This window comes from Mustela nivalis (genome assembly GCF_964662115.1).
Source record: "Mustela nivalis genome assembly, chromosome: 3".
Taxonomy (NCBI): domain Eukaryota; kingdom Metazoa; phylum Chordata; class Mammalia; order Carnivora; family Mustelidae; genus Mustela; species Mustela nivalis.
In genome coordinates this window covers 157,072,222-157,095,969 of record NC_139022.1, presented here as the reverse complement: position 1 = coordinate 157,095,969, position 23,748 = coordinate 157,072,222, and the positions used below count along the sequence as shown (strand labels likewise).

At 33.0% G+C, this 23,748-nt stretch overlaps 1 long non-coding RNA gene across 1 annotated transcript in view; it reads right to left on the bottom strand.

Annotated features, from left to right (window-relative positions):
- Positions 1 to 23,748, bottom strand: part of LOC309861521 — a 91,236-nt gene that overhangs the window by 5,912 nt on the left and 61,576 nt on the right. Inside the window, exons 2-3 of the long non-coding RNA XR_014309976.1 lie at positions 19,021 to 19,094; positions 16,032 to 16,108 (exon numbers count right to left, since the gene is read on the bottom strand). This is a non-coding gene — a long non-coding RNA (uncharacterized lncRNA). The remainder of the gene's footprint in view (positions 1 to 16,031; positions 16,109 to 19,020; positions 19,095 to 23,748) is intronic.

Sequence of the window (23,748 nt, the reverse complement as noted above, 5' to 3'; positions counted from 1 at the left end):
TGTGATATAAAACATACATTCTCAGGGCTCAGTTTTCTTATAAAGTGAGGGCTTCTACCGTTCAATTTCTATGGCACCTTTAGCACTAAAGAGGTAAAGTTCTAGCTTCATCCCTAAGATTTCCACTTTCAATATGTGGTTGATAATAAATGTGAATTAGGTTGGCCTAATTCACAGCCGCCAGATCCCACATTTTAAAGGTAGTCTTCCCCTCCTTCTCTGGCCCTATTATCTGTCAGTAAAGGTTTGTGTTTGACAACATCCTGCGTCCTTAACAGATTCATCTCTCCTTCATGGAGGAAGGTGGACTGCTGATTTCTTCTCTCTCTGAATCTTGAGGTGACTTATTACAATAGTACTTGCATTGAAAAGGGACATTTTTTTTTTTTTCAAATTAGGTAAATGAAGCAAGTGGTACAGAAGCAAACAGAGCCTGTGTTAGGGAGATGAGCCAAAAACAAATACAAAATAAGCTTTTTGAAGATAAAGTGCCTTTTCTGCCTCAGGTTAAAAAGTACATTCTTCTAAATAATGTGAAATCTTTTGATCCATAGTTCATGTCTATGTTACATTATTTTTCACTGAAGAGAGTTTATTTAAGCTACCCTTATGACAACCTAATTTCATATTCCTTATACCATTACTCTTAAATGAAACTTGATATTTAGTAAGATGGATCTCATGCTAACATGACGAATTTTACTGCACTGTTCAGGCTGTAGGCATAGATGTTAAAAAAGAATACTATTATTAAGTTATTTTCATTTGGTTGATATTTACGTACAAGATAAGGTCAAAAAGAGTAAGAGTAAACACACTTTAAAATTAAGTTCTTATAATGTTTAAGTATGTATTTTTTCTTTATATATATTACAATAAACTGGTTTCTAAAATTTGACAAATAAAATGAAAATATACAGTGAGTATACTCCTAGTCTACTTTTGCTGATGTTTCTTTTATTTAATTTATTGATGACTTGATATTTTCATCACAGAACATAATAAATTCATTTAGGTAAACTAGAATTATGGGGTGAGGATGATACACATCTTATCCAAGTGAAAAACAAATCCTTCTTTGATTCTTATTTGATAATCTCTAAACTGATTTTTTAAAAGAGCAACATTTTTTTTAGTCTATTAAAAAAAAAACTTTATATTATATTTAGCTCTTAAGGAGCTTTTATGATTTCAGACCCCCTTAAATTTAATTTGGCATATTAGGACTATTTTGGCTTTATCCCTTTATACTTACAATAACAATATCAGATAAGGTTGCTACTCTGCATTAGGAGACTAGAATCATAAATTATAATCCCAGCTCTACCAAATGATATTTGTCTCACCACTTGTTTTCATCTTCTTTTGATTACAAAATTATGTCTTGTAACTACATCCCTAAAACCCTCTTTGATCTCTAATTAACAAAAAGAAAATGAAATACATTTTGTGGATTGACTATACTTCAGATCCTTTGCTAGGACAGGGGAGACCTAGGACAAAGATAAAGCACACAATCCTTTTTCCGGAATGGCCTTTGGAATTAATTGGGAAAGATATATGTTGAATGTGGATCGAACATGGGGGTAGTCAACCATTTCCAGATAACAATTGGTTTCAGAGAGCAACCTTGAGGCAGAAATAAACTTCAGAGGAGTCTTTTTATAGTCTCCTATTCTTTGATCTCTCCTCTTTTTACCAGTAGTCTCTCTTGCTCTAGCAATCTCCTCCCCACCCCACCCCAATTACCTGAATATACCAAACTTATTCCTGACTCTGGGCCTTTTTATTTGCTCTTCCCCCTGACTGGTTTGTTCTTCTACTAGCCTTTTTTTTTTTTTTCCTTAGTTTTTGATATAGTGTTCCATGATTCATTGTTTGTTTATAATACCCAGTGCTCCATGCAATAGGTACCCTCCTTAATACCCATCACTGGGCTCACCCATTTCCCCACCCCCCTCCCTCTAAAATGCTGTTTGTTTCTTGGAGTTTCTTGGAGTTCATAGTCTCTCATGGTTCATCTCCCCCTTTGATTCCCCCCCACCCCGCAGTTTGTTTTTCCCTTCCTTCTCCTAATTTCCTCCATGCTATTCCTTGTGTTCCACAAATAAGTGAAACTATATGATAATTGACTCTCTCTGCTTGATTTATTTCACTCAGCATAATCTCCTCCAGTCCCACCCATGTTGATGCAAAAGTTGGGTATTCACCCTTCTTGGTGGCTAAAATTTGAACAAAACCACATTAAGATATCACCTTAACACCCATTAGAATGGCAAAAATTGACAAAGGAAGAAACAACAAATGTTGGAGAGGCTGTGGAGAAAGAGGAACCCTCTTACACTGTTGGTGGGAATGCAAGCTGGAAAACAGTGTGGAGGTTCCTGAAAAAGCTAAAAATAGAGCTACTCTATGATTCAGCAATTTCACTGCTGGGTATTTACCCCAAGATTACAGATGTAGTGAAATGAAGGGCCATATATTGGGTCTTTTTATTTTTATTTTTTTTAATTTTATTTATTTATTTGACAGAGAGAGATCACAAGTAGGCAGAGAGGCAGGCAGAGAGAGAGAGAGGAGGAAGCCGACTCCCTGCCGGGCAGAGAGTCCGATACAGGACTCGATCCCAGGACCCTGAGATCATGACCTGAGCCGAAGACAGCAGCTTAACCCACTGAGCCACCCAGGCGCCCCGGGTCTTTTTAAAAATAGCATATTTACCTTTAAAAAAAAATCAAAGTAATAGATATACCTAATTTATAAATATAAATACATTAATATAATTATAAGAAAAGAAACAAAAAATTGCCTTCAGAGGCAAATTAAAACTTAAACTTTATAACTCTATCTTCTGGGTTAAATCTATGTGTAACATTAAAAAAAAAAAAAAACTGAGTTAGGGACGCCTGGGTGGCTCAGTTGGTTAAGCGGCTGCCTTCGGCTCAGGTCATGATCCCAGAGTCCCTGGATTGAGTCCCACATCGGGCTCCTTGCTTGGCGGGGAGCCTGCTTCTCCCTCTGCCTCTGCCTGCCACTCTGTCTGCCTATGTTTGCTCTCACTTCTCTCTCTATGACAAATAAATAAATAAAATCTTTAAAAAAAAAAAAAAAACTGAGTTAAAGAAATACTCCATTTTAGGAAAATCAACAATTAGAAAATACATGAGAAAAAATAGTACCCACTAAGAGACTTGGCTCTTACAATGCCCTCCTATTCAGGGGTGGGGGTGCTGAGGAAAATTGGGGAGTTTCAGTGACAGGCAGTTTGGGATTCAGCTTGCATCTCTCTGGTGAAATTCATGGTCTTGAGACTGGGTCAGCTTCATTTCTATTTAGTCAGAAAAATATTTAATTTCCAACATAAGACTGAAGATCCTTATATCAGTAACATGGTAGGTTAAAAAACTTAGTTCACTTGGGTAATTCTCAGTAGCAAATAAAACCACACAAAACACCTGTTTTCTTACCTAGAAAATTAACTCATTCTTTTAGTAATTTTGAATAAATAAAGGTTATATTAATTTAAATTTTTTATGAAAATAGAAAAATAAACTTACAGAATTAATACCTTATGCTGTTATTGATTCAAGAACATATTTCAATAATTATTTTTTGAAGACTAGTAAAATTATTCTCCCAGGTAACTTCAAAGACTAATTATAAATTATAGCTACTAAATATAATTTATAGAAAAAAAATCATAATTTATTCCCCCTTTCAGAGTAATTATATGCAACTGATGAATCATTGAATGTTACACCAAAAACCATGAGAGATTATGGGCTCTGAGAAACAAACTGAGGGTTTTGGAGGGGAGGGGCATGAGGAGTTGGGTGAGCCTGGTGGTGGGTATTCTGGAGGACATGTATTGCATGCAGCACTGGGTGTGGTACATAAACAATGAATTCTGAAATTTTAAAAAATTCTAAAAACAAAAAATCTAATGGTGTACTGTATGTTGGCTAATTGAATTTAAATAAAACAAAAACAAAGTATTTTATTTTATATTATCCATTTTCCCATTTTTTTTTCATTTTATTATTTATAGGCATTTTTCCCACATATGGTGCATTTTATTAGTCTCTTTAATAACAATTTATGTCTAGCCAAGTAGATTGTACATTCCTTGGAGTTATGGAAAAGTTCAATTTTCTCTCCCCACAGAATAACTTGCTGAGAGTTTATATCACAATAGATGTCTATATTTATAGAATAAAAAGAGGTCATATAGCAAAAGAGACTTTGTTATTTTGAGTAGTTTACTCAAATTCAAATTTTTCATCGTCATTGCAATATACTAAAATACTAGTAATTAGCACTGTTAATCATTCCATCTATATTACTGGCAAACCATTCATTTTCCCCTAAAGTAGAACACTTCAGTCTTCAACGGAAGAAGCGTCCTGAGTGAATCCCAACCAGAACTGTACTGGACAAGCCCACAGCATTTGGCTACCAGCAGATATATAGTCTGATTAGTTCTGACACCAAGACCTTTCTAGTAATCTAAAGTATGATGTTTCATGAAAGTTATTGTTTAACAATCGCACAGAAGGTTAAGTAGCAAAAAGAAGATTAGTGTTTTTGGACACCACCAGTATATCATCAGCAATATTTCTGACAAATAAAAGTCATTAGTTTGCCAAAAATGTTAATGAAATCATGATTAATAAATGCTTCTCAAAGGTCTACATCAAAGTCAAGGCATTTGGGTGATAAATGTAAACATGCAGACCCTGCTTTGCCAAAAGCTGTGTGTTTCACTTACACAGCGCCACTGATTGATCTGTCCATTATTCTAATACATAATTTATCACATCAAGGGGGACAATTCATTATGTGCACAGTATAACCAGGGAGCTCTAAACAGCAAAATCTTTGGGATACTTAACAGGTTGCCTAAGTGCTAAAATTCTTTTTTCTTTTCATTATAAAACAGAGACTTGCAAACATTAACAACAACAACAACAAAAACCATTTCCCAAAACAAGCCAAATCTCAAATCTTAAAATTTTAATTTAATTGAGAGCATTTTGACATGTTCTTTTTTTTCAGGTAACATTGCATTGCCCTCACTGTTTTCCATTCCTTATGAGGGGGTCCATCTGTTGTTAAACTTGAATCAATCAGAAATGGGATGGTGTCCCAATTCCCATCAAATAAGAATTCTGTGGCTATACTGCTTGAACCATAAACAGCAGTATGTACCATTACTTAAAAGCTCATTGAATTAAATTATAGATTAAGGTCTTCCTCTCTATTTAAAACGTGAGACGATGACTAGTATAGCACATTTGGTTTCCAATCATTCACTCTTCGATGCAGTCATCTGCATGACTCAATTCTATTGCTATGTTTTTGATGGAATCTAGAACTCAATAAATGAATTTAACATATCTCATGAATATCTTATTAGAAAAAATAATGCTTTTGTTGAAGATAAAAACTGGTGATGGATGGGATATTTCTCTGGGTTTTTGATGTGTACTTGATTTTTAGAAAGCTAAGAATTTGAATATAACCTTCAGATAAACAGTACTGTAGAAAGGCCTTTACATTTTTAAATGTAAAGTGAGAACAGATGACTGAGCATACTGATTAGTTGATAGTACCAAATTTTATGCCTCCACAGCGCACAATCACTTAACTGCACTTACTTGCTTCTCATCAGCAGAATAATAAAAAAAAGCCAATATTTAATTTTTTTAATTAATGGAAATGCACTTAGGACTTTCCAATTCTGGATTACAACTTTAAAACTGTATTTGGTGTCATGAATGAGTTAATCTATTTCAATCTGATCTACAGAAATAATGTACCCATTTAAAGGATCAAGTGTTTCACATTGTTTTCTTAAAGATATTGTGAAAATTAAGTTATGTGAAATGGAATATATTTATTTGAAGACAGTGTCTATTTTAGGTAACCAAGTAAAGCTATCAGAAATTATACTGGGAGACATCACTTTGCAGGTTCATGTCCACAAAATTAAGTTTTCTATTTGAGTGGCACCATAATCAAAAGATTGTAACTGAGCAATATTTACAGTCAAGTCATTCTTTTTTTCTACCCCTCAAACAGTTTTATATCCTGCTCCCAAAACTGTTTGCTGAATTTTGATTCTACATTCAGGAAATTGACCGGCTATTTTGGCATCAAAGAGATATAGAACCAAAGTGTTTGGGAGGCATTTAAAACTGATTTACAAATCTTATCTTAATGGCTGAAATTTGAATTTTTCTCTGGTTAAGCAATTGGTATTATAATTGCATAACTTTACATTCCAAATAGATCATTTATCTCATTATTTGTTTAGGGATTATCGATGTAGCCAACAAAAATTCAAAATATTTCAAACATTTTAATTTAGGATAATCAAAATGTACCTTCTCTTGCATTGATAGCTGCTATTTTTATAGTTTTTCAGCTTAAACAAGTAGTTTCTCTCCTGCCTTTTGGCTCAACCACCCACACCATCCTTCTGGCCTGTAGTGCCAGAGCACCTGTGCTTTGTGAGAGAAGCTATTTGATTCCTCACAAGTATTTGTTGGCTCTGCCTCAAATATGATTATGCAAATCATCTCAAGGTGGGAGATAAAAGGACATGTCTCACCTGTAGCTTTGTCCATAATGTTAATGGGTTGAATATTTGTGTTTCCCCCCAAATTCATATATTGAAACTCTAATCCCAAAGTGATGGTCTTCAGAGGTGAGGTCTTGAGGAGATAATTTGGTGTTAAGGGTGAAGCCCTCATGACTGAACTTAGTGTCCTTACAATAAGAGACCAGAGGAGACATAACGAGAAGATGGTTCCTACAAATAGGAAGAGAGCTCTCTCATCAGACACCAAATCAGCCTGTACCTTGATCTTGGAATTCCCAGAACTGTGAAAAAGAACTCTTCTTTACTGATAAGCTACCCAGTTTATGCTATTTTATTATAGCAGCCTAAACTCACTAAGACAATAATATTTGTAGAATTTTTTATTAACATATAATGTATTATTTGTTTCAGGGGTACAGGTCTGTGAATCATCAGTCTTACACAATTCACAGTACTCACCTTAGCACATACCCTCCCCAATGTCTATCACCCAGTCACCCTATCCCTCCCCTCCAGCAACCCTCAGTGATATTTGTAGAATTTTAAACAAAAGGATATCAATTTGATATCACTAGAATTTAAGTATTGAAAAGTATTCTAATTTTTCAAAATATATTTGCCCATTTTTAATCAACAAATCCTTTCAACTTAAATCAATTATGCTATTTTTATGTGATAAACCATTTCTGAATGGATCAAAGATATGTGCAGTGTTGGGTTATTCGTGTCCTCAAAGAAAATGCAGTGCAGTGAAGAGAGGGCAGTGAGAGGTCGGATCCCCGGGTTAAAGTCTTGTCTTGCTCTCCAACTGAGCAGTCTTGAGTAATGACCTACTCTTACTAAACACCAACATCCCATAAAAAGAGGTTTATTTTAGCACCTCATCTCTAAGATAACTTTTAAACGGCTGATATATAAGAAAAAGATGACTAACTTAACCTTCAAGTACTTGAAGTAATGAATCTTTATCCAAAATTCATAGAATATTCATCTTTGCTTTACTTTCTAGAAAAACTAAAATACAATTTTGAAAATAAATAAAATGAATTAAAGGCTAGGAATAGTTCCTTCTTTATATTGCGTATAACCAGAAGGCAGTGAGGACAGTTGATAAGAGAATCTTATTGACTTTTTTCCCCCAATTACGTTAGGCAGATTCTGTTCATCCACTCTCTTAAATGGATATGAATATGAATTCCCAGAGGTATTTTTAACAAGATTTCAGAGAAAGGTTTCCATATCACTGCACTAACAGAATTTGCATGTAGTTGACAGCTGTGGCACATAAATTAAATAAAATTTTATTGATGTGTTAAAAACATGCCATTTAAACAAAATATAGCAAAGTTAATGTTTATTTTAGATGGAATAGAAAATAAGAAACATTTGCCCTGAACCAAATGTTAGTATTTGCTAGCAAAGTACTCATTTGTTTGTTTGATTTGATTTTTGTATGTATGCTTTGCAACAGCAACAATCAAATGAACTAAATACAAAATTAATCATTATGAAATAGGTGCTCTTATATATGTCTTTAAAATAGATTACCTGGATGAGAAGCTTGAAGTTTAAGCAGGAAACTAAAGAGAAGATGAAAATACCTGAGTCCTAAGTCTATTATTAATTAACAGTATTTTTTATGTGGGTGGCAGACTCTCTTTATCCACTATTGGGTTCCTTATTGTTAAAAATAAGGTTTTCAAAGGCCCCTGCCAACTATAAAATTCCATAGTACTATAATAATTTAAAACTGAACAGAATCACACTGCCAAGGAAGAATAATTTACATAGGAAATAGCTTAACACAGGGAGCATCTTGTTCACAAAATGTTCATGAATTTGTTGCCATCTTCCATTTGCTTTTCAGCAATTTAGTCAAACATGATTCATGTGCTCATCTAAAATGTTATGATCAGCACATTTCATAAAGCAAAACAAAACAACAACAGCAATACCCAGTAACACTCTTCAATGAATTGTGCATGAAAGCAAATCAGAAGTCCATGTTTCTGATAGACCAATGGCATGATGTACTTCACACACTGAATGGGGCACATTCATAAAAGGAGCTCAATAAGCTATCAGATTTGCTCAGGAAATTTCTTCAGTTAACCCCAGGAAGAGCCCATGGCTATAGATCAAGAGAAAATATATTTTCAAATATAGGGGGAAATGTTTGGACACAGGCAATTGTTTTGCTATAAAACCAAAGGCCAGTCTTGAACACATCTAGAACTGAGGATGACATGGTATAAGTGGTCAACTTTGTCATGAAGCAGCACACAGAGTGAACTGGCCATAGAAACAGAGGCTCTGTTGTTGAGAGCTCTTAACTTGCTCTTTAGCTACTCTGCAAAATGTTGCAGTTTATGCAGTTTGGAGAAAGTAAAGCAGACAAAGTCAGTTGCTCAGCCTAGAATGCAAAGAGCCAAATATAGGTGGAGAGATGAGTTGTTTAGAGATTTGGCTCATTTGAATTCTCAGTGACACATGACACATCTCTTTCCTGTCAAAGCAATGACGTGGATAATTGTATATCTGAAGATTTTACATTCAAATAAAACCAGTGCCATCATCTGCAATGCTGGCTTTCTTAACACTACAATGGTACATACTCTAACTTGATGTGTACCAAGAAGATAAAATAACCACAACTAAACATATATAGGTAGCCATATATAGTCTTTTCCAGTAAATCCATATAAAAAATAGATGTATTACTGAAATCACTGCATTACCTCATGAAGTGGAATGTTTTGTGTTTTTGTTTTTGATTTTTGGTTTTTTGGGTTTTGCTCAAAAATTAGGAACAGTTTGTAGGGTGGATGAAGGAACAAGAAAGAATATAGTACTGATTTCATCTATATTGAAAACTTGTTTATCAATTATCTTAAGGCAAAATTAGGGAAAGAAAGAGAAATACTAAAAAAAAAAAAAGAATGAATTGGTTAAAATGTAAAAGAAACACCCACTCAAGAGTAATATCACCAAAAAGTTCATTAAAAAGACAAGTATTCCTTAGCAATTTTCTCCAATGTGCCTTACTTGTCAATCATTGACAAAAATGAGTGTATATATGTGATAATCACTACTACATTGACATTTTCAGAGTCACATTTAGAATTCACTCTACATAATCACAGTAGGTAAGTTTAAGAATAACTACCACACTCACTTATTACATGATTATCTCCCCTTTATTTCCATGAAATATGTTATATATGTGGTTCACACTTATAAGACAAATCATAAAAGCCATAAAAAGTACAAGGAAAAAGTATCAAAAGTGTGACCACAATGGGGGTTATTGCTGTATTTACATTGAAGATGTAGGGAGGAATGTGTAACAGAGCCAAAATTCACCTTTTTTCAGTATGGTATTGATCTTCTGCAACAGTGTTTTGAGTGTTATATATTGGTGCTTTAGAATCACTAATTGGAAGACACACTGATATTTTATGATTATAGGAATCTAGAGCCTATTTAAGAATAATAACTTATTTGCATGTATGCAATAATTGGCAAAATGCATTAAAAATACATTATTTATTTGTTAACTGAAACAAATGAAGTAGTAAAATAGGTTTTGGTATTCTTCCCATTTCACAGATTGGGAACCTAATGCTTTGTAGAACTGTGATCCTAAAATCTAAAACTCTGTTAATTACTAGAGACAAAGATTCGTACATATAGTACTTTACACAATTCTATTGCTTTTCATGCCCATTAGCACTGTACAACCACCTGTAGTGCTATGCATCTATAAAATGCCTAGGCCTTGGCCTAGACTAATTAAATCAGAATTTCTGGAGATGAGACATAGGAACTATGATTTATTAAAAGGTCGAGAGGTGATGCTTATATTGACAACCAAGCTGTTTTATACCAAGTATTCTTACTCCAAATTCATTTTTTTTTCTATTCTCTCACAATTTCTTTCATAAACAACACATGATAAAATAGGCCTGACTCAAACAAATAACCAACTTTTGTTGTAGGTTAGCATAATGGTTAATATCTCAAATTTTAAGGCCAGACAAACCAGATATGGACCTCAGAGTGGGAGAAAATATTTGCAAGCCATATATAAGATAGAGATTAATATGCAAAATATATAAAGAACTCCTACAATTCTATAAGAACAACCAAAATATCCATTTAAAAGATGGGCTCAGGAACTAAATAAATATTTTTTTTTCAAAGATGACACCCAAATGACCAACCAGTACATGTAAAGATGCTCAGTATCACAAATCATCAGAGAAAATCAAGTCAAAACCATAATGAAATATTTCTCATATCTGTTAGAACAGCTATCATAAAGGAGATAAGAGTCAAGTGTTCACAAGGATTTGGAGAAAACGGAAGTCTTTTACAGTGTTAGTGGGAATGTAAGTTGGTTCAGACACTGTGGAAAACAATATGAGTTTCTTCAAAAAAATTTTAAAAAATAACTACCATAAGATCCAACAATTCTACTTCTGGATATATACACAAAGGAGATGAAAACAGAATGTCAACGAGATATATCCATTCCCATGTTTACTGCAACATTATTCACAACCTAAGTGTCCATAAATGTGAGTGGACAAAGAAGATCAGCTTATATGTATGCTGGAATATTATGCAACTACAAGAAAAAAGGGAATTCTGCAGTTTGTGACAGCATGGATTGGACATTGATGGCATTATGCTCACTGAATAAGCCAGACAGAGAAAAAAAAATTCTGCCTGGTATCACATAAATGTGGAAACTAAAAACAAAACAACACAAAGAAAATTCACAGAAACACAAAGTAGAAAAGTGGTTGCCAAGCCTGGGGTGGGAGAAATTGGGGGAGGTTGTTAAAAAGGCATAAACTTTTAATAATAAGTTAAGGTCCAAGGGTCGTAATGTAGAACATAGGGACTGTAGTTGATAACATCATATTTTATCATTGAAATTTGCTGAGAGTATAGCTTAAATATTCTCACCAAAGATATATGTGAGATGGTGGATATGTTAATTAATTATATGGGAGGAATCTTTCACAATTTGTATGTATATTAAATTGACATGATATACAGTTTAAATATCTCACAATTCTAATTTTCAGTTATATTTCAATAAAACTGAAAACTTTAAAAAACACAACAAAACAAAACAAAAAAGGAAGATGTTAATATCTACACGGCTTTTCATAAAACACTCAGTTTCTGATTTTTTTCTTTTTTAACCTTATAATTTCATTAATCAGCAAGACTGCAACTCCTCATAATTACATAGTAGACTTTTACAAAACCATCCAGGTATTTTAAGTAGTCACCATTTACAATAAGATTCACTTTAGAACCAAAGCAAAAGTAATCATTTTAAGCCCTAGCAAAGTTGTGGCTTCTGCAGAAGAGGGCAATAAAATTTCCAAAATTAAAGAAAAGATACACAATTTAAATAGAGAATTTAGAATTGAGATAAACTGTATTAGATATAAATGGAAGACTAAATGAGTTAATTGATAATATTGAACAACTCTGTCAGAATTATACACCAAGGTAAAATACGTGTGTGTGCACGCACATGTACGTACATGCATGGGTGCATGTGTGTTTATGAAAGAATAAGAAGAAAATAATACACAGATGGCAGAACTCAGTAGTCATCTTAATAGGAATTTCAGAAACAAGATAAAGGGAGGAATACAGCAAAATCAATATTTGAAAAGAATATTGCTTAGAAACTTCCAGAACAATAGAAAAACACAAGTCTTCCATTTGAAGCACACAATAATTAGCTAGGAGAATGAATAAAAATAATTTCTCACCTACGGAAATACTAATGGAACTTAATAATACTAAAAATAAAGATACAGAATACAGAGTACCCACAAATGAATAACCTTACTAAAATCTCCAAAGAAATAGTATCAGATTATTAAGTGATAAATTTAGAAGTGTAGAAGAAAAATGATGGCTAATCCCAAATTCTATACCCAGCTACCCTACTTTGCATAAATAGAATAAAGATAATGACCCTTGAAGAGATAAAATCTAAAAGCTTATAATTCATGACCTCTCACTGAAAGAATTAAAAACAAATGTACTTCACCTAGAAGTAAACTTAGAGGAAGAACACATGAAATAATTTTAAAAGTAGCACTGATAGATGAACTGAATTAAAAAGCAGCACTGAAATTAATAAATACATAAATTGAATGAACCATTTCTAAGAAACATAAAAATTAAACAAACAAAATATTTCCAATTATAGTGTTCCTAATTATTTACACACACAAACAAAAGTGATAATGCTGACGGTGTAGTAGTAGAAAATAGAAAGTAAAAAGTATAGGTTTTGATGAGAGAGAAAAAGATGTTCAGGTAATTAAGACATTATTAGAATATGCCAAAGTAGAGATATAGCATACCTTCATGTAATATCAATAAAAATAATAAAGAGCCAGTGCATCTGACGATTATCATTAAATTTATAACATTTAACAACAAAAGATATACCAGTATTAATACTAGTATTTTAAGATGCATTTACTATGCGAAATAAGCTATGACATTAAAACACCATTATTTTTCAATCATTTTCTTTATTTTCAAAAGATTTTAGTTTCAGTATATTTGTGTTCTATATTTCTATTCAAATATATATTGCAGTGACAAAACATTTTTTTGCCAAAGGAAGCTTATTATTGAAATATAATGAAGAAATATAACTCTTCTATATGTCAAGGAAATGTGATGGTAAAAATAAACACAATGTGCTAGTATAAGCATTTCTTTCCAAATTGAAGCCTTTCAGCTCTAGAAAGTATTTGTTTTATTCTTAGGGAGTTTTGCACCCTCTGAAGAATGAATATTACATAGAAAATGTGATCTCTCTTGGACTTCCATTTTAATCATAAATTTACTAATCTTCACTTTATTCTTTGGAGGTACTAGTTATTCTTAAAGAATGCCTTATTGTAATAAAAAATGCTGGCTTTGACATGTTGATTTTGAAGATATATTTGTTGGGAGTATTGTACTTGAGCATAATGTAAGTGGAGTAGATTATAATTATATTATGAACTGTGCAAGTGAACAGGGGCCAAAAACTACAATCTATATGTTTTGCAAATATCTCACACATCTGTTGTCAGTGCATTAAAACCATTACATATACCTATACATACATCTTCTAAGACTTTTTGTCATTCTTATAAAATACGATTGATTACCTGTTAAGGACACAGTCTTAAAATATTTTTCTGAGGAAAGCAGAGAAAGGAAAGCTGTGCATTTTTTAACTATCAAAATATATAGGGGTAAAAGTATTCAGCAAAGACAATCTAGAGTATACTGAAGGACTAATGTTACTCATGACATCGATTTTGTCAAGTAAATGAAACTATTTGACCTATACCCCCTTCGCTACTATTTTCCTATATAGTTGGATCAACTCTTCATGCTTCCAAAGGTAAAACAATTAATGGGAACAGTGAACAGAGTTAGCATCATTAGACTTCTCCCTCTCCTTCTGGGATCCCTGTTTGTGATCTCTTGCTCTCTCACTATCTCGCTGTCTCTCTCAAATAAATAAATAAATAAAATCTTTAAAAAATAAATAAAATAAAATGACCCCAATATATTAAAAGTATGGAAAAATATGACATGCAAACAGTAATCAAAAGAAAGCTGGTATAGTAATATTAATAGTAATTAATAGTATAGTAATATTAATTTGAGTCAAAACCCAACTTAAGACAAGGAAGATTATCAGGAATAAAGAGAAGTATTATATATAATGATAAAGGGGTCAATTCTCTAATATACAGCAATCCTAAACATGTGTGCAACTAACAAAAGAGATTCAAATTATATGAAGCTAAAATTGACAGAAAATGAGATGAGAAATAGACAGCTATCCTATCATTGTTGGATACTTCAATATCTTTTTTCAATAATTGAGAGATTAAGCATGCATGTAATTGATAAAGATATAAATGTCTAGAACAGCACTATCAACTGATTTAATTTAATTAATATTTATAGAATACAACATATAAACTACAGTAGAATATATTTTGTTCTCAATCTCCCTTGAAACATTCACAAAGCTAGACAATATTCTTGGCCACAAAATGCCTTAGCAAATTTAAAATAATAGAAATCATATAAATTAACTGCTCAGGTAGCAATGAGATTGAATTAGAAGTCAGTAATTGAAAGGTATTCAGAAATTTCCATATATTTGCAGATTAAATAACACACTTATAAATAATATATGCATTAGAAAGGAAAAAAGTATATAGCAATGATAACCTAATCTGTCCATTAGACAACTTGAGAAGGAAGGCTAAAGTAAACCTTAAGAAGAAAAAGGAATAAAAATTAGGACAGAATTCAACAAAATTGAAAACAAAATGGAGAAAGTCAATAACACCTCAGGCCATTTTCTTTTTAAAGATTTTATTTGACAGCTAGAGATCACAAGTAGGCAGAGAGGCAGGCAGAGACAGAGAGGAGAAAGAAGGCATCCTGCTGAGCAGAGAGCATGATGTGGGGCTCAAACCCAAAACCCTGAGATCATGACCTGAGCCAAAGGCAGAGGCTTAACCCACAGAGCCACCCAGGTGCCCCCTAAAGCCATTTTTATTCTTTTAGGAAAACTTCAGTAAAATTAAAGAACCTCTAGCCAGGCTAACCAAGAAACAGAGACAGCACAAATTACAAATATCCAAAAAAAAAAAAAAAAAAAAAAAAAAGTTCATCACTACTAATACATGGACATAAAAAGGCCAATAAGGGAATATTAAAGATAACTTTATACACACAAATTTGAAAATTTAGATGTGATGGACCAATGACACATTTACCAAAACTCACAGGAGAAATAGGGAACATTAGTAACCTTTTATCTATAATAAAATTTAATCAATAATTGAAAACCTTCCCCAAAAAGCACCAAACTATTATTTCACAAGCTAATTCTCTGAAGCATTTAAAGTAGAAATAACGCTTAGTCTCTGAAATCTCTTCAAGAAGATAAAATCAGGAATATCAATCCTTGTGCATGTTGTGATGTCAGCATAACCCAGGTAGCAAAATTAGATACAAATATTACAATAAAAAAAGATGTTTATAGACCAAACTTTCTCAGAAAACACAAGCAAAAATCCTCAACAAATCCAAAAACATATGAAAAGAATTATGCATCAAGACCAACTGGAATATAGATTTTAAGTATATGAGACTGTTTTCAACATTCAAATCTGCAAATATAATCTACCATATTGACTGATTAAAATTTAGATGATCATATTTAGATCATATTTAGATGCAGAGAATTTTAAAAATCATATGATCATATTTAGATGCAGAGAATTTTAAAAATCCTGTACCTATTCCTGATAAAATTTTCACATATTTTTTAATTGAGAAGCATTCTAAAATATACCTTATCAGTGTTCTTCAAAACTGTCTAGATCACCAAACACAAGGAAGGTCGGAGAAACTGGCATAGCCAACAGGAACCTAAGGAGACATAAATGAATAAATAAAGTTTCCTGAAAGGATCCTGAAACAGGAAAAAGAAAAAAAAAGACATTAAATAAAACTAAGAAAATCTGAAAAACTATGTACTTTAGTAAAGAATTATTAATATCAGTTCATTAATTGTGACAAACAGGCCATACTAATATAAAATACTAATAATAAAAGAACCTGAGTGAAGGGTTCATGTAGACTCTCTATTACTTTACAACTTTTCTATAATCTAAAACACTTCCAAAGTTTAAAAATTTTATTTCAAAACAGCCAACAAAAATTGGAATAAATGAACTCATATATTTGTTTCAAATATTTCCTTTTTTTAAAAAGAATATGTAAGTTTTGGCACAAATCTCAATGTTATATTTTGAGAATGAGATGGTAAATGAATTTAGAGGAATAAGCGGAAAGAAAAATATGATGAGGGGCACTTGAGTGGCTCTGTCATTAAGGCCCTGCCTTCAGCTCAGGTCATGATCGCAGGGTCCTGGAATCGAGCCCTGCATTGGGCTCCCTGCTCAGAAAGAAGCTTGCTTCTCCCTCTCCCATCCCACCTCCTTGTGCCCCCCCCCCCATTAAATAAATAAATAAAATCTTTTAAAAAATATGATGAGATAATAGTAGAGCAGCATACAAGTGTAATTTGGGGTTTGTTATATGTTTGTTAAAGACAGCTTTCGGGTTTTTTTCTTTTCAAATTTTTATTTAAATTCTACTTAGTTAACTAGAGTGCAATATTATCTAATTATCACACCTATATATCTAGTATAACATACAGTGTTATATTTATATAATATATATCTAACATAATCTAATATATCTAGTTAACATACAATACAATATTAGTTTCAGGAGTAAAATTCAGTGATTCATCACTTACAATACCCAGTGCCCTCCTTAATACCCGTAGCCCCTCTCCCCCACCCATTTTCTCTCAAGCAACCCTCAGTTTGGTCTCTAAGAGTCCCTTACAGTGTGTTTCCTTCTCTTTCTTTCCTTTACTTTTTATCCCTTCTCATATCTTCATGTTTTATTTCTTAAAATCCACATGAGTGAAATTATATGGTCTTTGTCTTTCTCTGACTTATTTCCTTTGGTATAATACATTCTAGCTCCATCCATGTTGTTGCAAATGTCAAGATTTCATTCTTTTTGATGGCTAATATTTTATTATATATATATATATATATATATATATATATATATATATATCACAACTTCTTTATCCATTCATCAGTTGATGGACATTTGGGCTCTCTAAATAGTTTGGCTATAAACATAGGGGTACATGTATCCCTTCAAATCTGTAGTTTTGTATCTGTTGGTTAAATACCTAGTAGTACAATTGCTGGATCATAGGGTAGTTCTACTTTTAACTTTTTGAGGAAGCTCCATACTATTTCCAGTATGGCTGCACCAATTTGCATCCCACCAACCATGGAAGAGGCTTCCCCTTTCTCCCCATCTTCATCAACACCTATTGTTTCTTGTGTTTTTCATTTTAGCTGTTCTGACCTGTGTGAAGCAGTACCTCAGAGTGGTTTTGATTTGTGGTTCCCTGATGATGAGTGATGGTGAGCATCTTTTCATTTGTTTGTCAGCCTTCTTCTTTATATGTCTTCTTTGGAAAAGTGTTAGAGACAGCTTTCAATTTGATTTTTTTTAATGTCCTTAAAAGAAAAGAACTATAAATTTTCCCTCTGTCCTCTACAACCTTTTTTTTTAAACATGAAAATTTCCTTGATTTTAACATTTGAATTTTCAAGTATTTTCAGACCTTAAAAGGTGCAATGACTGTACCATTATTCAAACACATGTCTTCATTTTATTTATTTTTTATTTTTTTAAGATTTTATTAATTTATTTGACAGAGAGAGACAGCCAGAGAAAGAACACAAGCAGGGGGAGTGGGAGAGGGAGAAGCAGATTCCCCACTGAGCAGGGAGCCTGATGCGGGACTTGATCCCAGGACTCCGGGATCATGACCTGAGATGAAGGCAGACGCTCAATGCGTGTCTGTGTGAATGTTGTATATGTGTTTTTTGGTATAATATATATTTTTGCCAACAAATTCTATGAATTACTCATAGTTTTGAAATGTGTCTAGATGAAGTGTTTTGTATGACTGCTTCTCTGAAGGTAGAGTCAAGTGGATTTCTTCCACATGCTCCATGAGAAAAAATAGTTTAGCTCTGGGTTCATTATTACTTCATGCCATTTGATTTGCCCCATTTAATCTAAAAGCATGAAATAAAATATCTTTCACATACTAAATGCTTGGGAGTGTGTGTGTGCACGTGCGTGCGCACATGTGCTTGTCTTTGGGGCACTGCTACAACTTTGGATATTTTTCCCTGTGATACAAAGCCAGTAAAGATATATTAATATAACAAAATCATATAAACACATAAAAAGAGTATTGATTGGTACTTTTTTCTTTCTTTCTTTTTTTTTTTTAAAGAACACATAGAACAGTTTAGTGGAAGCTAGAGATACTGCTTGTCTTTCTTACTCAAGGGAGGGAACTGATACTATGGTTTTTCTTGTTTTCTAACCACTGCTTTCCAGGAAGGTAGAAAATAAGGGTTGATGCTCTTAAAATCCAAGTTGAACTGTCTCTTGACTTAATCCTCTCAGCATAAACCAGCAACAGCTCTTCTCCTGGCTTATTCTGAAATATTCTCAGCTGATTATAAAATATGTTTGAAAGAAGCAAATTTATGTTTGGACAGTTCTGCAAGTTAGAAGATCTCTCCCAAATCCTGAACTGCATTACCTTTCTCTTTGTCTTTCACCCCTGTATCTGTTTCTGGGCTGCTTTAAAAAAAAAGAAAAGGAGAAGGAGAAAGAAAGAAAGAGAGAGAAAGAAAGAAAGAAAGGAGGAAGCATAATCTAACCTTTAGTGACTTGGTGTCCAAAGCAATTCATCATAATGATAACTGCTTTCAGATGTTTTCCAAAATGTCCACATCTATAAAAAGGTTAAGACAAAAAGTAGTTGTATGAAATGTTATAAATTCTAAAAATGATGAGAGCATTTTTAAGTAAGGAATGAATTTTGAATATGATAATGTTCTTGGTTTAAGATCATTTTGAAAACAGTGCTCTTCAAAAATGATACTGAAATTATAAATTATAGTTTTAGTAAATACAATGGATATATATAATGATTTTTTTCCTATAAGTTTTTTAAAATAGAGAGTTTGATGCAAAGTGTAGATTTGCACATTTTTCCCCAGGTTTACAACCATATTTATTGTTAAAAAGAATAGCATACACTTTATTTTTTATAAAATATTGAGAATACACAACAAAATGTGTGGCATATTTTAAAATAATAAAAGCACAAGTTAACAAATATGTTTGGTTGATAATAAATTTGTTAAATATTGTCTAATGTATAATAACAAATAAACTTTTCATGACATTTATGAAAAAAAAATTACCCTTGAAGTAATTTATATTTTTTTCTTTTAAAATGTGTCTGAGTTGCTTATGGTTTCTTGCTCTTCGATAGATAATTGTAGGTAGATAAATAGAAAGATATAGGAGTTTTTAGGTAGACTTTGAAATATATAACAACATGATTAGTTTCTCCCTATTTTATTTTCCTTGATCTTATTTATCTGTGATTTAGGTGAATAACAGCCACGACAATTTATTAGATGGCCACTTTTCTTTTCAAACTCTAAAACTTTATTAGAGGCAAACTGTATATTTAGAGTAGAAATCAAAAGTTGAACAAAGAAAGGAAAATAAAAATTTTGGTGTGACCAGTTTTACAAAACACTATGGATTAATTTTGACTTTCACACCATAAACTTTATATCCAGGCAGAGGAATTCATTGTGTTGCAGGTTAAGCAACATTAAATTTTAAAACACCACCATGATTTCATCCTATGAGCATTTGAGAAACTTTTATATTTTAGCCCAGATGCATATTTAATGGGTTATACTCTACTAGGCAGCAGCAGCATTATGAAACTTCTGAATAATTGAGGTCTATGGGAATGACATATAGGAATGTTATTAGGATTTTTCATTTTTTATTACAGTCAATTAGACACTGATATGCTAATAACTTTTGAGATTGTGCATTTATCTGCTTAAGAGAGCAGGCAGGAAAAAAATTATCTGTGTTCTATACCACAGAATATAGTAGCATAAAAATATCCACCACCAAAATCTCAAAGATCTTGTTTACTCAGCAGATTAAGAGAACTCTGGTGACAAGAGGGACAAATGAGTTAGCTGTTATTCACCAAGCCTCTTAAATAACGTTAATGGATACAACATTTAAATTACTAGTCCTAGTAAATCTGTACCTTTCTGATAATTTATGCCTGCTCAGGCAAAATGCAAGCATGTTATTTTGAGGCACACTGCAGGACTCTTGGGGTCCTACTCCCCAGGACTGTAATTGTAGTTTGCAAAAATTATGCATCAGTATCAGGTAATGTGCTAATGAATCAGCTAGCCTTCTCTACATTTAAAGTTAGTAGAAACTTTAGCTTTTATTTTTCAGAGCTTTATCCAGTAAGTCACATTATGATCTGGCTGTCTTGGAGCACAGTCTGCTCCCTTCATGATATCATTTCAAGTGATTTAGATGTCTGAATCTCACATTGTGTTTTCTTGGTTTCTGCCCTTTGTTCTCACTTCAACCTTCACTCAATTAGGCTGGCCCATCCACTCATTTATCACATCTTTGCCCATAAAGAAAGCACCCAGCGCCATGCCAGGTAATGCCAATAACTGGTATCTTCTGAGACCTCTCTCCTTGGTTTTTAGATGGTTAACTTCTCAATGTGTCACAACATGACCTTTTCTCTGTGCATTGACCTCTGGTGCATGTTCCACTTCTTGTAAGTGTTATATAAGTATATACTAGTCATATTGGACTAGGGTTGACCCTAACGTCCTCATTTTAACTTAATCACCTCTAAAGAACTCATCTCCAATGATGGTTACATTCTGAGGTACTGGGTTTGGGACTTCAAAATATGAATCTGAAGGGACACATCTACATCTATGCTCATAACAAGGGTCTTGCTGTATAAAATTAAATTCAGTCAGAAAATGCCAACATACATAAACATCCTGAGAAGAGAGAATGCAGAGAATCGTAGATCATAATGGCTAGAGAAAATATTTGAATGGAGCCAGGAAGTGGCAAGAGAGATCATAAGGCAAGCAGAACCAGATCATAACATCCTTAAAGATAAGTGATTACCAAAATCCACAACCTTTTATTGCTCCTGAGTCATGTGCTGGCTTGAGTTTCAGGTTCCTTTTCATCTAGATGTTGCCATGGAACTGATTTCCAGACAATAGAATATGGACTTCATTTCCAGGCTTTCAGAAAGTAACTGTGCCTTATTATGTCGTTTTATGAATTTTTTGTTTTCTCCCTTCTGATGATAGGAGCAGACTAGATGGAGCAAAAAGATGGAAAGAATGTGGACCTCTGAATCAATATGTGAGAGGGGCTCTCTGAAAAACCAGTAAAATCCACGTGGCTGATTAATAAAGCAAGAAATTAACATCTGTTACCAAGTCATTGTATGCATTAGGGAGTTTATTTGATACTACAGCCTAATCTATTAATCTATCCTAATTCATCTATGTAATTGGATTTACGCAATTCCCGAAGACACCTTTATGCAATTCCCGAAGAATGGAGTGGGTAATTTAAAAACAGCAGATAGGCTAAGATGCCAGTACTATGTTAAATAGTTATGGTGAGAGTAGACAGCCTTGTATTTTTCCTGGCCATAGGGGAAAGGCTCTCAATTTTTCCCCATTCAGGATAATATTACCCATGGCTCTTTTATATGTGGCCTTTATGATGTTGAGGTATGTTCCATTTATCCTTACTTTATTGAGGGTTTTTATGAAAAACACTGTATTTTGTCAAATATTTTTTCTACATCTGTTGAGAGGATCATAGGGCTCTTATCCTTTCTTTTATTAATATGGTGTATCATGTTGATTGATTTGTGAATATTGAACCATCCCTGCAGCCCAGGAATAAATCCCACTTGATCATGGGTGAATAATTCTTTAAATGTACTATTGAATTCAATTTGCTAGTATTTTGTTAAGAATTTTTGCATCCATGTGCATCAGAGATATTGGTCTGTAATTCTCCTTTTTAGTGGGGTCTGTCTGACTTTGAAATCAAAGTAATACTGGCTTCAGAGAATGAGTTTGGAAGTTTTCCCTTCCCTTTCTTTGGAACAGTTTGAGAAAATAGGTATTAACTCTTCTTTAAATGTCTGGTAGGTTCCCCTGGGAAGCCATCTGGCCCAGGACTTGGGTTTGTTGAGAGATTTTTAATTACTGATTCAATTTCTTTGCTGGTTATGGGTCTCCTCAAATTTTCTTTCTTTCTGTTTCATCTTTGGTAGTTTGTAAGTTTCTAGAAATTTGTCCATTTCTTCGAGTTTGCCCAGTTTATTGGCATATAATCTTTCATAGTATTCTCTTAAAATTGTTTGAATTTCTGTGGTGTTGGTTGAGATCTCTCCTCTATCACTTATGATTTCATCTACTTGGATCCTTTTTATTTTCTTTTTGTTAATTGTGTCTAGGGGTTTATCAATTTTGTTGATGCTTTCAAACAACCAGCACTTAGTGTCATTAATCTATTCTAGTATTTTGTTTTATTTCTATATAATTTCTGCTCTAATCTTTACTATTCCCCATCTTCTGTTTTCTTTAAGCTTTGTTTGCTCTTACTTTTCTACCTCCTTTATGTGTAAGGTATCAAAAAGAAATAAAATGCATCCAAATTGGCAAGGAAGTCAAACTCTCACTCTTCGTAGATAACATGATACTCTACATAGAAAACTCAAAAGACTCCACCAAAAATTTGCCAGAACTCATACAGGAATTCAGCAAAGCCACAGGATATAAAATAAACGTGCCGAAATCTGTTGCATTTCTATACACCAGTAATAAATCAGCAGAAAAAGAAATCAAGGAATCAATCCCACTTGCAATTCCATCAAAAATAATAAGATACCTAGAAATAAATCTATCTAAAGAAGTATAAAAACTCTACTCTGAAAACTATAGAACACTTCTGAAAGAAATTTAAGAGGACATAAATAAATGGAAAGACATTCCATGCCCATGGACTGGAAGAAAAAACATTCTTAAAATATCTATACTACCCAAAGCAATCTGCACGTTTAATGCAATCCCTATCAAAACATCATCATCATTGTTCACAGACCTAGAAAAAAAAATCCTAAAATTTGTATGGCACCACAAAAGAACCCAAATGCCAAAGAAGTTCTGAAAAAGAAAAAGAAAACTGGAGGATTTCAAGCAATACTATGATGTTGTAGTCATCAAGACCGTATGGTACTGGCATGAAAATGGACACATGTGTCAATGGAACAGAATAGAGAACCCAGAAAAGGACCCACGACTATATGGTCAATTAACCTACAAAGTAGGAAAGCATATACAATGCAAAAAAGACAGTCTTTTCAACAAATTGTGTTGGGGAAAAGTGGACAGCAAATGCAGAAGAATGAAACCAGACCACTCTCTTATTCCATACACAAAAATAAATTGAAAATGGATGAAAGACCTTAATATGAGACAGGAAAC